This window comes from Anomalospiza imberbis, chromosome 1, assembly GCF_031753505.1.
Source record: "Anomalospiza imberbis isolate Cuckoo-Finch-1a 21T00152 chromosome 1, ASM3175350v1, whole genome shotgun sequence".
NCBI classification, from domain to species: domain Eukaryota; kingdom Metazoa; phylum Chordata; class Aves; order Passeriformes; family Viduidae; genus Anomalospiza; species Anomalospiza imberbis.
In genome coordinates this window covers 68,788,791-68,800,510 of record NC_089681.1, presented here as the reverse complement: position 1 = coordinate 68,800,510, position 11,720 = coordinate 68,788,791, and the positions used below count along the sequence as shown (strand labels likewise).

General features: G+C 36.6%; 1 long non-coding RNA gene across 1 annotated transcript; it reads right to left on the bottom strand.

Annotated features, from left to right (window-relative positions):
• Nucleotides 1-238: 238 nt before the first annotated feature.
• Nucleotides 239-10,122, bottom strand: LOC137479760 (uncharacterized). Its single transcript, XR_011002509.1, has 3 exons — nt 9,940-10,122; nt 7,978-8,039; nt 239-369 (listed from the first exon to the last, which is right to left on the bottom strand). It is a non-coding gene; the product is annotated as an uncharacterized lncRNA (long non-coding RNA).
• Between the last annotated feature and the right edge of the window lie 1,598 nt (nt 10,123-11,720).

Sequence of the window (11,720 nt, the reverse complement as noted above, 5' to 3'; positions counted from 1 at the left end):
ACCATTTACAATTCCCTTCTCCCCAGTTGCAATGGAATCTGTAAAAAGCAATGCATCTTTGAGATCATGGGATATAAATATTTTTGTGATAAGAAACTGCAGCTTACAGGACACTGCAAGTGTAATGCATCTTTTGTGTCTTTAAACATATTTTTTTCCTTTTTAAAATAAAAAGTAAGTTTTTGTGTTTACAAAGATTCGGGATGAAGATATCAGAAAAATCTTTATGGCTTAAATCCCTTTATCTGTCCCATATATCTAGTGCAGGCATTGTAGCTTAAACTTCCTTAAACTGAACCACCAAGGTTGCTTGAGAATCTTCAGTCAGTCAATGTTGGGAAGCTAACAATGCTCATTTAAAGGGATTACCTTTAAAATAAAATAAAAAAAAAAGTCAGCTTGAGGCCTATTTAAGCTTAATGTGGGAGTCAGGAGAAAAAGACATTGTATGTTCTCCGTATGGCTTTATTTTTCATAAATAGGACTTCTAGAACAAAGACAAAACTTTATTATTTTTCATATACCTTACTTATTTTTCATAAATAAGACTTCTAGAACAAAGACAGGTGAGACTTTGTAGTGTAGCATTTATGATACTCAAATATTTTCTGTTCTGATCCATTCCATCCCACACCTGTGTTGATAGTGGGGGTTGCCTTGACCCAGGTGTGGCACCTTGCACTTTGTCTTGTTAAACTACCTGAAATTCCCTTTGAACCCACTTCTTGATTTTGTCCAGATTCCTCTGGATGGCATCCCATCACTTAGGTGTGTCAACTGCCTCACACAGTTTGGAGTCATCTGACAAATTGCTAAGTATGCACTTGATTCCACTATCTTTGTCATTGATGAAGACATTAAACTGTACTTGTCCCAATACTGATTTTGTAAGCTTATGGAGAAAAATTTGAGTCCTTAGGAGAAAAATAGATTGTAAACAGCACTTGTCTCAAATTAATCCTATCATATAATAGACCTAAATTATTCTGACACTTCTTTCAACCTATTCCCAGCACTCAAAGAAGGAAATCAAAGCAACTGTCTAGACTGTACGGCCCAATTAGAAAAATATCTGAGATTATGTATGTATCTTTTGTTTTTAATAAAAGACCTTTTCATTATATGAAAAGCTAGGGAGACCATTTGTCTCCATAAAAGTTGGAGCCTGTCACTTAAATTTTCATCTAGGTTCTGTATTTCATACTTTGAGCAAGTCCCTTTCACAGCTCTTTTAAAGGATAGTCTTCAATAGTGGCATTAATTCAGACATCATCCTTCATCTTCATTGTTTACTGCTGGTATGAAGAACATAGGAGGAAAAGATTTTGGAAAGACAAGAAAAATAAATGGTCACCTAGAGAACATACACAGGGGACAGAATAATTTCAGTAGTGTATTTTGGAGGCACAATACAAGGTTCTCAGAAATAATTTGAGAATCCTGTAGTTTACCTTGCATACAAACTGTTTATAAATGTAGTCAGTCTGTAGTCAGGTTGCCTGCACATTCCAGTTGTTCAGGGTTGGCCATTAATCCTGCTAAGGGAGAGGAAGGCATGTACAGCTATGTTACATTTGTGCAGTGCCCACGCTGATGAATGATATGTGTTTATGCCAAAGGACATAAAAAGCCTACATTGCTGGCTAATCCCACATTCCACATACAGAAAAACAGAGTATAATGTTGTGGACAATAGAATAATATTCCATTCTCTGTGTTCCCTTGAACTTTGGCATATTTGTGATACTCATTATCACTGAGAACCAGGGTTAGTAAGTGTCAGAGATGTTTCAACTTCAAAGGATTCAAAGCTGTTTCTGTGGTATACACTGGCTAGGCCTTTTTTCCCCCCATTCTTTTCCTTTCATAAGGATGGATGTTTTAACTTAACTCAATGATGCCTTACAGCTCTGATTTCTCTAGCAGCAGTCATAAAGGTTTCAAAAATATAATAGTGGTTCTCTAACATGGTTCATTGGCAACACTGAAGTACACCATCCCTGGAAAGATTATGTTCAATGCTTTCAGTGATTGCTCATTTATGATCAAGAACACATTGTATAGTAGGACAGGAAGAAATCTTTCTGATTGAATGAGCGTGTGTAAAAGTTAGCAGCGACTGAACCAAAAATCCTTATGACATTCTGCAGAATTATTATTAGGATACAAAAAATTTGTCTGTCTCTGGTGTGAATTGAGAGGTTGAAAACTGGGATCATGAGAACAGTTAGTGCTTCAAACAGAACTTTCTTCCTTGTTTGTACAGAGAGGAACTACCTGCTATATGTGTCTCATACTGAATAAAAGTGCCTTGCAAAAGATGGTTTAGCTCTTTGGTTTCCTGTACTGCGTCTTTGCATTCCTTTACCCGGTCCCAAGCAGCTCCAGAGAGCCTGGCTAAAGGCGCTGCTTCTCGGCGGGACTGGGCTGCCGTGTGGCCTGGCCACTGTGGCGTTCAGCGCACTGGCAGGGGCTGGCCGCGCTTCGTGGCCGTCACTGGGGCGAGGCAAAGAGGCGAAGGAGGCACACCTTGTCCTTGCGGTTGGCTGGAGAGGGTTTATTGTCGCGTGGAGCTGCGATGGAGAACTGCGGCCGCTCCCTAGCACCGCATGGACAAAATGGCCCCGAACAAAGGGGCACGTGGGGTTTTATAGGGGGCGGGCCAATCGAGGTGGAAGCCCCCTTGCCCAATGGGGACAGACAACAGGGGAGTGACGTGGACTACAATAACCAGTGGGAACACAACAGGGGTGTGTGCTGGGTTCTGGGACGAATGGGAATGCAGGGATGGAGTAACAGACACAGAACTCTCAGAAGTGGATGGGGGGGTGGTTACAGGACTGGCATGGTGATGCTCCAATGGTAAGTGACCTGGAGCTGACCACTGCGGGGGGAACATGGGGGTACCCAGGGATACACAGAACCGGATAAGAAACATATATCAGAACCTCTAATCTGAACCCAAACCCGGGATGCAACACTGTACTATGATTAACAGGCCAAACAGATACAGACTTGTTATTTTTTTTCCAAGACCATAGACTCAGGAAAAGAAAAACCCCAAATCCTTCATGATTTTTTGATTTGCATGCAGTCTTTGGATTTACATGCAACTCTTCTAAATTATGACAAACATGTCTGGAATCAAGTTCATGCCTCCCCCACTCTCTCTTTTTTTAAAGTACTATAATCGCAAAGTAAAAACATATTTCTAGAGTGTTAAACAATTCAGAATTACTTTGCTCCCTGAAGTGAGAAATCACTCTGACTTTTGAGTGCTAAAAGATTTACATTATTTGTCCAAGGTGAGGATTTTTTCCCTATATGATGTAGTAAGGAGAATAAGAAATCGCAAACCAATTCTGTGTAATGTACAGTATGTATTAATGTTATTTATGGTTCTGTAAGTGAAAATTTATAATAGAAATGTTTTTCAGGGGGTCTATTTTATACAAATGTAGTTTTGGGTTGCTATTTCTGTCAATTTTCTTGGCTGTGGAAGATTAAATAAAGAAAAAGTGCACAGTGGTGTCTTCAGAGAATTCATTAGGGTTTTTTAATCTCTGCATTTTTTCTTAAAACCAGTATTCAAAATCTGTAATTCTTACTGTTTCTTATTGCTTCTTCCTCAAACAAATAAGTTCAATGATGCACCAGAGAGTATTTTTATGAACTCATTTGAGAATAATTGGGTAGAAATCACAGAATGTTACTCAGAAGTTGTTTTTTTTTTTTTTTTATTTCAACTTATTCCTTTTAGAATGCTTAGTGCAATTACCTCACCTATAAAGCCAGGCTGAGAGTACTGGGGCTGTTTGTCCTGAAGAAGAGAAGGCTCCGGGGACACCTTAGAGCACCTTCCAGTACCTAAAGAAGAGCTATAAAAAAAAGTGGAGAGGGCCTTTTTACAAGATCATGTAGTTATAGGACAAGTGATGAAGGCTTTGAACCAATAGGGGGTAGGTTTATGTTAGATATCAGGAGGAAATTTTTACTGTGAGGGTGGCAAAGCACTGGAACAGATTGCCCAGAAAAACTGTGAATGCCTCGTTCCTGGAAGTCTTTAAGGCCAAGTTGGATGGGGCCCTGCACCACCTACCTGATCTAGTGGAAGATATCCTTACCCATGGAAAAGGGGTTTGAATTAAAAGATTTTTAAGGTCCCTTCCAACACAAGACATTCTACGATCCTGTGACTATGAATTATTCACATCTTATTAAGTCACATTCCACGTTCAAAACATGGTCAAAACCAGGACATGAGAAGTCAAAAGAATAATATTTTAAAATGTTTTTGCCTAAAGTTATGATGGTCAACTATGTTCATTTTTGTGCAACAACAAAATGCAAAGTGATTTGTAAGATAGTTCTCTGTGATCTGTTACTGGGTATTGTGTTTTGCTTTGGTTTGGTTTTTTTCTGCAAAAAAGAAACACCAATACAGATATATATGCACATAGAACATTATAGCAGTATTTTATTATTTTATAAAAATAAAATTTAGAATATCCTCAAGTTTTTTACTATGCTACTAAATGCTTTTCTTTTGTAGTCATCTCACTATTAACTGAGGTATACGGTATTTTCCTGAAATTTCTTAGTAGTCCTTAAAGTAGGTGTCCAGTACCAAGATGAAAAAAGAGGATTCAGGCACAGATCCATCTCAGTCACATTGTCAGGAGTACAGATTTTAATCAGTTAGAGTATAATATGTGCTGATATTCAAAAATATGTGGAACAAGTTGTCTGGAGAGATTTTGGAGTCTTAGGTTCAATAATATTTAAAGAACAACTTAACATGGCCCCGGGCAATCTGCTCCAGCTGACCTTGAATAGAGGGGTTAGACTAAACTTCCCAACCTCATTTATTCAGCAATTTAAGTATTACTATTGCAAATTATCCTGGTGAACACTGCATGAAAAACATTAACATAGTAGCATACTCAAACACATTATTTTATTGAATAACTATAGGCTCTTACATTTTAAAGAAAGAGAATATACACTGTCCTCTGACAGAACCTGAAAGATTATTTCTAAGGCTAAAAAAATTACCACAAAAAGTATTTCCTGGTTCCCATATAGTCCTGACAAAAATTGGATTGGGACTACATGAGACTTCATGTTTAATATTAACTTTTCCTTCCTTCATCTTTACATCATGGAGAGTGTCACATCCCATAGGCTTGAGCTATGTAAATTCATAGCTCTGCAGCAAATTGAAAATAAAGACAAACACAACCGCAAAAAAACCCAGCAACCTCCCCCCAAGAAACTCAGCAACCTCCCCCTTAAAAATCAAAAACCTTTTCTTCACTTTTTTTAACCTCTTTGCTAAATGGGTTAAAAAAAAGCCTCCCCATTTCACCTTTATTGGTAAATTATTTGCACACCTTTACTATTTTTAATTACCCAGCCTTGATATTCCTCAAATGTGTGATGATCGCAGCAGATAATTCTATATTTAGACTCCATTGATTTGACAGAATGATGAATCAATTTCCAGCAAATTATAAAAAAATAAAGCTCCATCTAATTTTGCTGTTAATATCACCTACAAAATCCCTGGATCAGTAGAGATTTCACTGAAAGTCACATGCTTTGAATTACTGCAGAAATTCTGTAGAGGAAATGATCAGTGCTCTCTGATCTTGTCAGTGTCAAATACTGAAACAAATGTACATTAGTAATAATAACTGTCTATTTGTTTCACCTTGCCAAATGTCACTTGAATTATTACTCCAGTCCTCAAAGTAAAGAATTTTAACTTTATGTTTCCTCGGGGAAAAATAATGATTTATTCTTTGTTCGGCCTCCACAAATAGAAGCATGGCATTTGTCTTTTCATTGGCAACATTAAGGTTGTCTGATCTGAGTGATAAAAAGCAGAGATTATCTATTCCTGTCTGTCATTTTTGGCAAATTTGTGCACTTTTCATAAAAACAGAAAGATAAATCACAGGAGCTATTATTGTCTTTGTCTTAATCTTTCTAATGGATCAGTGTAATTTTTGGTTTCCTCTAGTAGGTCGGCGAGGTCATCGCTGTAGGAGAACAGCCTTGTCTACTTACTGAATGCTAAATAGTGGTCTCTCACACAAATCCAGATAAAGATGTTGCACAGGGGATTAAGCCACTGGCAAAGCAGAGGAGTCCTGTGGTTCTGCTCAGCTGTTGTTAACAGACTTCTCTGACATGTAGCGGTCCCTCCAAGGTGGGAACTGGAGCCATGTAGCTTAGGGAGAGCGTTCCTGATCCTAATTCTAAAAGTATTTAGTGTGAATTTACAAATGCTTAATTACAAAACTGACATGCAAATGCAAACATTAAAACATCTCACCATCACACTGCCTGTAATTTCTGATCAACATAGACAGGAGAATTGCAATTATACTCGTGGATAAAGTTAAAAATTTCAATGCAGACAAAACCAGATATGACAATATAGGAAATATCCATTGCTTAAAAATTTTTTGCATAATTTGTGTTGATGTTTTCTTCTTCCTTTCAAAGGAGAAGAACAGAAGAGAAGAAGAGGAGAGGAGAGGAGAGGAGAGGAGAGGAGAGGAGAGGAGAGGAGAGGAGAGGAGAGGAGAGGAGAGGAGAGGAGAGGAGAGGAGAGGAGAGGAGAGGAGAGGAGAGGAGAGGAGAGGAGAGGAGAGGAGAGGAGAGGAGAGGAGAGGAGAGGAGAGGAGAGGAGAGGAGAGGAGAGGAGAAAAATTTTTCTAGGGAAAGTAGAAATTAATGTAAGTATAACAATGAGCCATTACAAAAATTACAAATGCAGAAAAAAAATATGGAAAAATACTGATATTTACACTGAACAAAAAGGGGAGAAAATATCTTTCCTGTCCTTAATGGTCAAACTGTGATTCCTAGAAGGTAAATTACTAGGTTAATACTCAGTGCTAAATCAAAGTATGTTTCCAATATTAGTGATCACAGAAAGGTTCAAACCATTCAAGACCCACAAGAAGTTCAATTTCCAGGAACTTCTCGTTTAGGCAGGAAGAATAAGGTGCATAACTAGATTCTCTTTCCTCTCAAAATGACATAGATTTTGACAAAAGGCATGAAAAATGCTGAAGTAAAAAAAAACCTAAAAGAACAGAGGGAGAAATGGTGGAATATTCATGAAGACAGAGATAAAGAAAAACAGATTATTTCAAATAAAAAGAAAAGAAATAAAATACAAAAATAAAATGCTGGTACATTGCAAATAACTGGTCTTACCAGCTGTCTTTAATTCTGTAATTTCTATCCCTCTTTTTCAGTTTTATTCTTTTCTTCCCACCCCCTCCCCTGAGTATCTCAGCTTTTTTCTCTCTTTCACTTGCTCTGCATATCTTGAAGAACAAAACCATACTCCAAACCCCTTTCTTTGCATTTCCTCATAAAAGCAAATCTACCACCCTCTTCATTCCATATGCATGTCATTCTGTCTAAGCAAAATGTCTCTCGGATGGATTTAACTTAAGAGATTATAAACGTCAGATGGAGAAATAGGAAGCTATTTTCACCCTGACCTTTCAGACCAAATTTGATCACACTACAGCCTGATTGAATAGGTTTTAATCAGCTTCGTCAGTGTTGAAATTTAAGTTCTTGTGTAATTGAATATCATTTCGGCTGATTTAACAACAAAAAAGAATATGCTCATGTAGACAACAAATGCTCTTTTAAAAATTCTTTGCAAGTCCAAAAAAACTTAAAAAGAAAGATCCAACATTGTAGGTTTTTTATACTATTTAAGCAGAAAATTTTTAAAAAATTCTGTTCACCTGAAAATATTTATTAGATAGATACACAAAGGAAAAGTTGAGGAAAGTAAAGGAAAAGTTAAACTTCAGAGTACTTATACCTAAACTTCCAAACATACAGCTACACTTTTTGTCACTTTTCCACAATTGCCAAAAGAATTGATGTTATTTATATTATTTCTACATCTATACAAAGATGAACGAATACCAAACTTACAGTTTGTTTGAGCATTGGTGGACAGATCAGTCTGACAGATAAGGTCCTCATCAAAATGGATTCTAAAAATATAAAAATATTTCTTCAGGCATAATTGCACACAAGCAAATAAAAAACCCAGATCAACAATCACTTATCTCAAGGGCTCAAGGGTCTAATACTATTAGGATATTTTTTTACCTGAGATCCTTATGGTATTTCCAGCCTACATTTCCTTCATTTTGTAATGCACATTCATTCAAATAGTTTAAGGCAATGAAAACTGTGATGAAGATTTCTATGCAGGTAGGATTTCATGCCAAGAACAAAAAAGTCTTCAAGGTCTGAAGCCATGGAAATTGTAATACTGGGAATATGTTCAAGGCCTGAAAGAGATTTCCATTTTGTAGGATAGAATAATAATGTAAACCTGTTATTTAATACATACACACAGACATCCTCCATGTAAGTCAAATATGTTGGCTTATCTATCTTTTCATATTCTTTATACACTTTGTATTTCAAGAAAGTTTAAATCACTCCATTCTCTTGACATTGATCATAACAACATCTTATTTAGTCTCATAAATTAAATAGGTTTTTTTTTTTTTTTACTTTTGAGACAATTAGCTTGGAGGGTCATATTACCATGAGAAGACCTTGGAAAATGAGCTAATTTTTTTCCATATTTTCCTATTCTATAGTATACTTTTCAAGGCACCTTCAGCTTTATTTCTAGAAAATGAAAAAAAATGAAAAAAATTCCATTTAGCAATTATGACCTTCACCTGAAGTTTTTTAATTAAAAAGACTGAAAATCAGCAACTGATTTTCCTTAGGAATTCACTACTGAGGAAAAAAAGTATTCCAAGATAATTACTAAATAGCTTGGGAAAAGGATGCAAAATTTCTTTTCTCCAAAGAAACCAAGTTCATCCAGAGCATTTCTGTTTCTTCTTATCTTTATTAGTTCCATGTAACTCCATCCATACAATATTTAAAATTGCCTCTTGAGATGTAATTGTTAAATCCTGCTCATTGGAATACTAAACTCAAAAAGTCAACAATGAGGTAGGCAATAAGAGAACGTTTCCCTACTTCATTGCATTATGTCTTGTGCTTTACCCTTGTTATTTCTGAATACTGCCTACTTGGCAAAGTTCTGAAAGAGTTTTTTTTTTGCATATTCTGAAGAACAAAAACAGTCTTTGGTGCCATTGACAAGATAAAAGACTGAAATGGACATGATAATCATCAAGTCTCAATTCATGCAATTGTAGGCAAGCCTCTTCAACCCAGGGATTCTAACTCAGCAATGCTCCAATGCTTTCAGCTATGTAGCAGCAGTAATTTTTTGTATAATTCTTTCTCCTTGTGGGGTTTTAGCTATTACAGCCCTTATATCTAGTTTTGTGAATTTGGATATTTCATCTTGAGGTAGGACTGTGACTAAGCATGGATACAAAAACTGAAGAAAACATGGATATGAAACCTGAAAATAACTAGAAGGATGTTCTTGTACTTTTGTATCTGAAGTAGTGAGCATGTAAGCCTTGTACTCTTTAATGCAGTGAACATCACTTCAAAACCTAGTGACCTTAATGGACTGACAGGCTGAGGATTGAGTAATCCAGTGATGTGCCCTTTTGCACTGGTCAGCAGGGTAATGATTCTCCTCCTTTTTAATTGACATACATGCTTCACCTCTTCACCTATTTTTGTCAGTAGGTCAAGAAGTTTGCTGTAGTCCTTTGTGCTTCATTGAGGATGTATCTCCCATCTAAGAAAATGTAGTATCCACTCAAAGAAAGTCTGAAGTTGATATTTTTTTTCCTAAGCTCTGTTTCTCAGCATAGACACAGGAGAGAGGCTGGTATCATATACCAATTTTCCCTTTTCTCTTAGAAAACTAGGAGTCTGGGCCAGATTTGGGAGCAAAAGCGAGGAAAAGCTTTTCTACTATGTTAGTGGATCATAACTCACCTAATCCTTCCACAAATAAGCAACTTGTGGCCTCTATCTTCTCAGTGGACTTGAGTATATTTGTGTTGAAGAAAACCTTGGTACGTACATAAATTCAAAGGAACGATATTTTCCTTGTCCTGCTCTCCCTGATTTTTAAAGTTGAAATTCTTACATGTTACGACCTACCCATGATGGCAAGGGCAGCTGAGCTTGTCAATAGATCCCTTGGGGCAGATTAGCGTGATATGATGCTGAATGAAACAGTGCCTTTATATGAACATGGGTATATATATATATATACACATGTAGGGTCTATTTTACAACAATTTGGTTGCAATGAAAATGAGGTATGTAGCCCTTTTTGTTATTATCTGTAGAAATATAGCAATATAGAAACACAAAAATAACAATTAAGAAAATATATAAGGAAGAGAAAGAGAGAGAAAGAAAGGATAAGAGTCAAAGGATAGAAAAGAGGAAAGATATCACAACCTGTGGACCCAAAGACAAGACTCGATTGTTGCAATTTTGATGTCGGTCGAATTGATGGTCAAAGACTTTAGGGGAGAGAGAAGTCCATGAAACACAAAGTTCAGTGGGTTAATAATATGGGAACACCTGAAGAGGGGAGTTTAACACTGTTTGTTAAAACAGTGTGGATCATGCACAGTCCTCTGGTGTAAGGGCCCAGATAAGATTCAGGGATTTTTTGTTGTGATGGTTTATGACCCCTTGTAAGACATGACCACTACCTTCATAGTCTAGCCATTCATGCCCCATCAGAAGTGATAAATACCCTCAAGCCTATGTATAAATGTCCCAATACCTCCCTTGGGGTGTACAGGGAGATTTACAGGGAGCCACTTTTGTAAGGGAGAACACTGGCTTCATAAAAAGCACTATCTCATTTTGCAGGATCTGCGTCTTATCTTCCTCTTCCCTTATCTGCCTCAAAACACATCTTGTAGCTTCAGTGGTCAGTGCACACCCCCTCTGTGCCTGGATGTTTCCTTGCACATCATCAGCAAAGCACCTTCTTGCTTTTGAAATGGCCAATTGTTTGTGACATTAACCATCAAGATTTCAGTCTATCACATTGTCTTTGCACTGTATGAGCAAATATCTAGAAGAAAATCAGATAGAGATTTCAGTCCCAATTTCATATTTCAACATTTTTGTGAAAACTGCATTCCTGCTCTAGTCACAAACTCAGAACTAAAATCAGAATTACAATTGGTTAAAGTAGCATATCAGCACCTACATTTTTTGAGTCTTTGTTTCCTCCTTGAAACTCTCCAAGAACCACTTCAGTCTTCATCTTTGACTCTGTTTCTAAAAGGAACAGATAATCTTTAAATTTAAAGAATATTCTATGTAAGGCATTTCTTCAAAAGTATCTTCAGTCTAAAAGTCTCTATAGTGCAAATCATATTTGAGTTCAGACTGCTATTGCTATTCAGAACTACTGCCAGATAGTTTAATTTCTTTCTGCTTAACTCATCAAGCAAAATATGCAGAAAATAATACTTGTCCTCACTCAGATAACTTTCATGAGATTCCATACATTTCTGCTAGTGAATTGTTGTACTATATTCACTTGGGTTTATTTTGAAGTGTAAAATAGCTTAAAGAATAGGATGCAAATGAAAGAAAGGCATTGAGAATCTAAGTTCCTTACATTTTTCAAAAATGAAAGCAAGAAATACAGAACAGCTGAGAGTTCTGGTTATACTTAGGTTGGACTCTACAAAAATGCTGTCCTTTTTTGCTGAAAATGAAAAATTGCCTCTACTATTAAT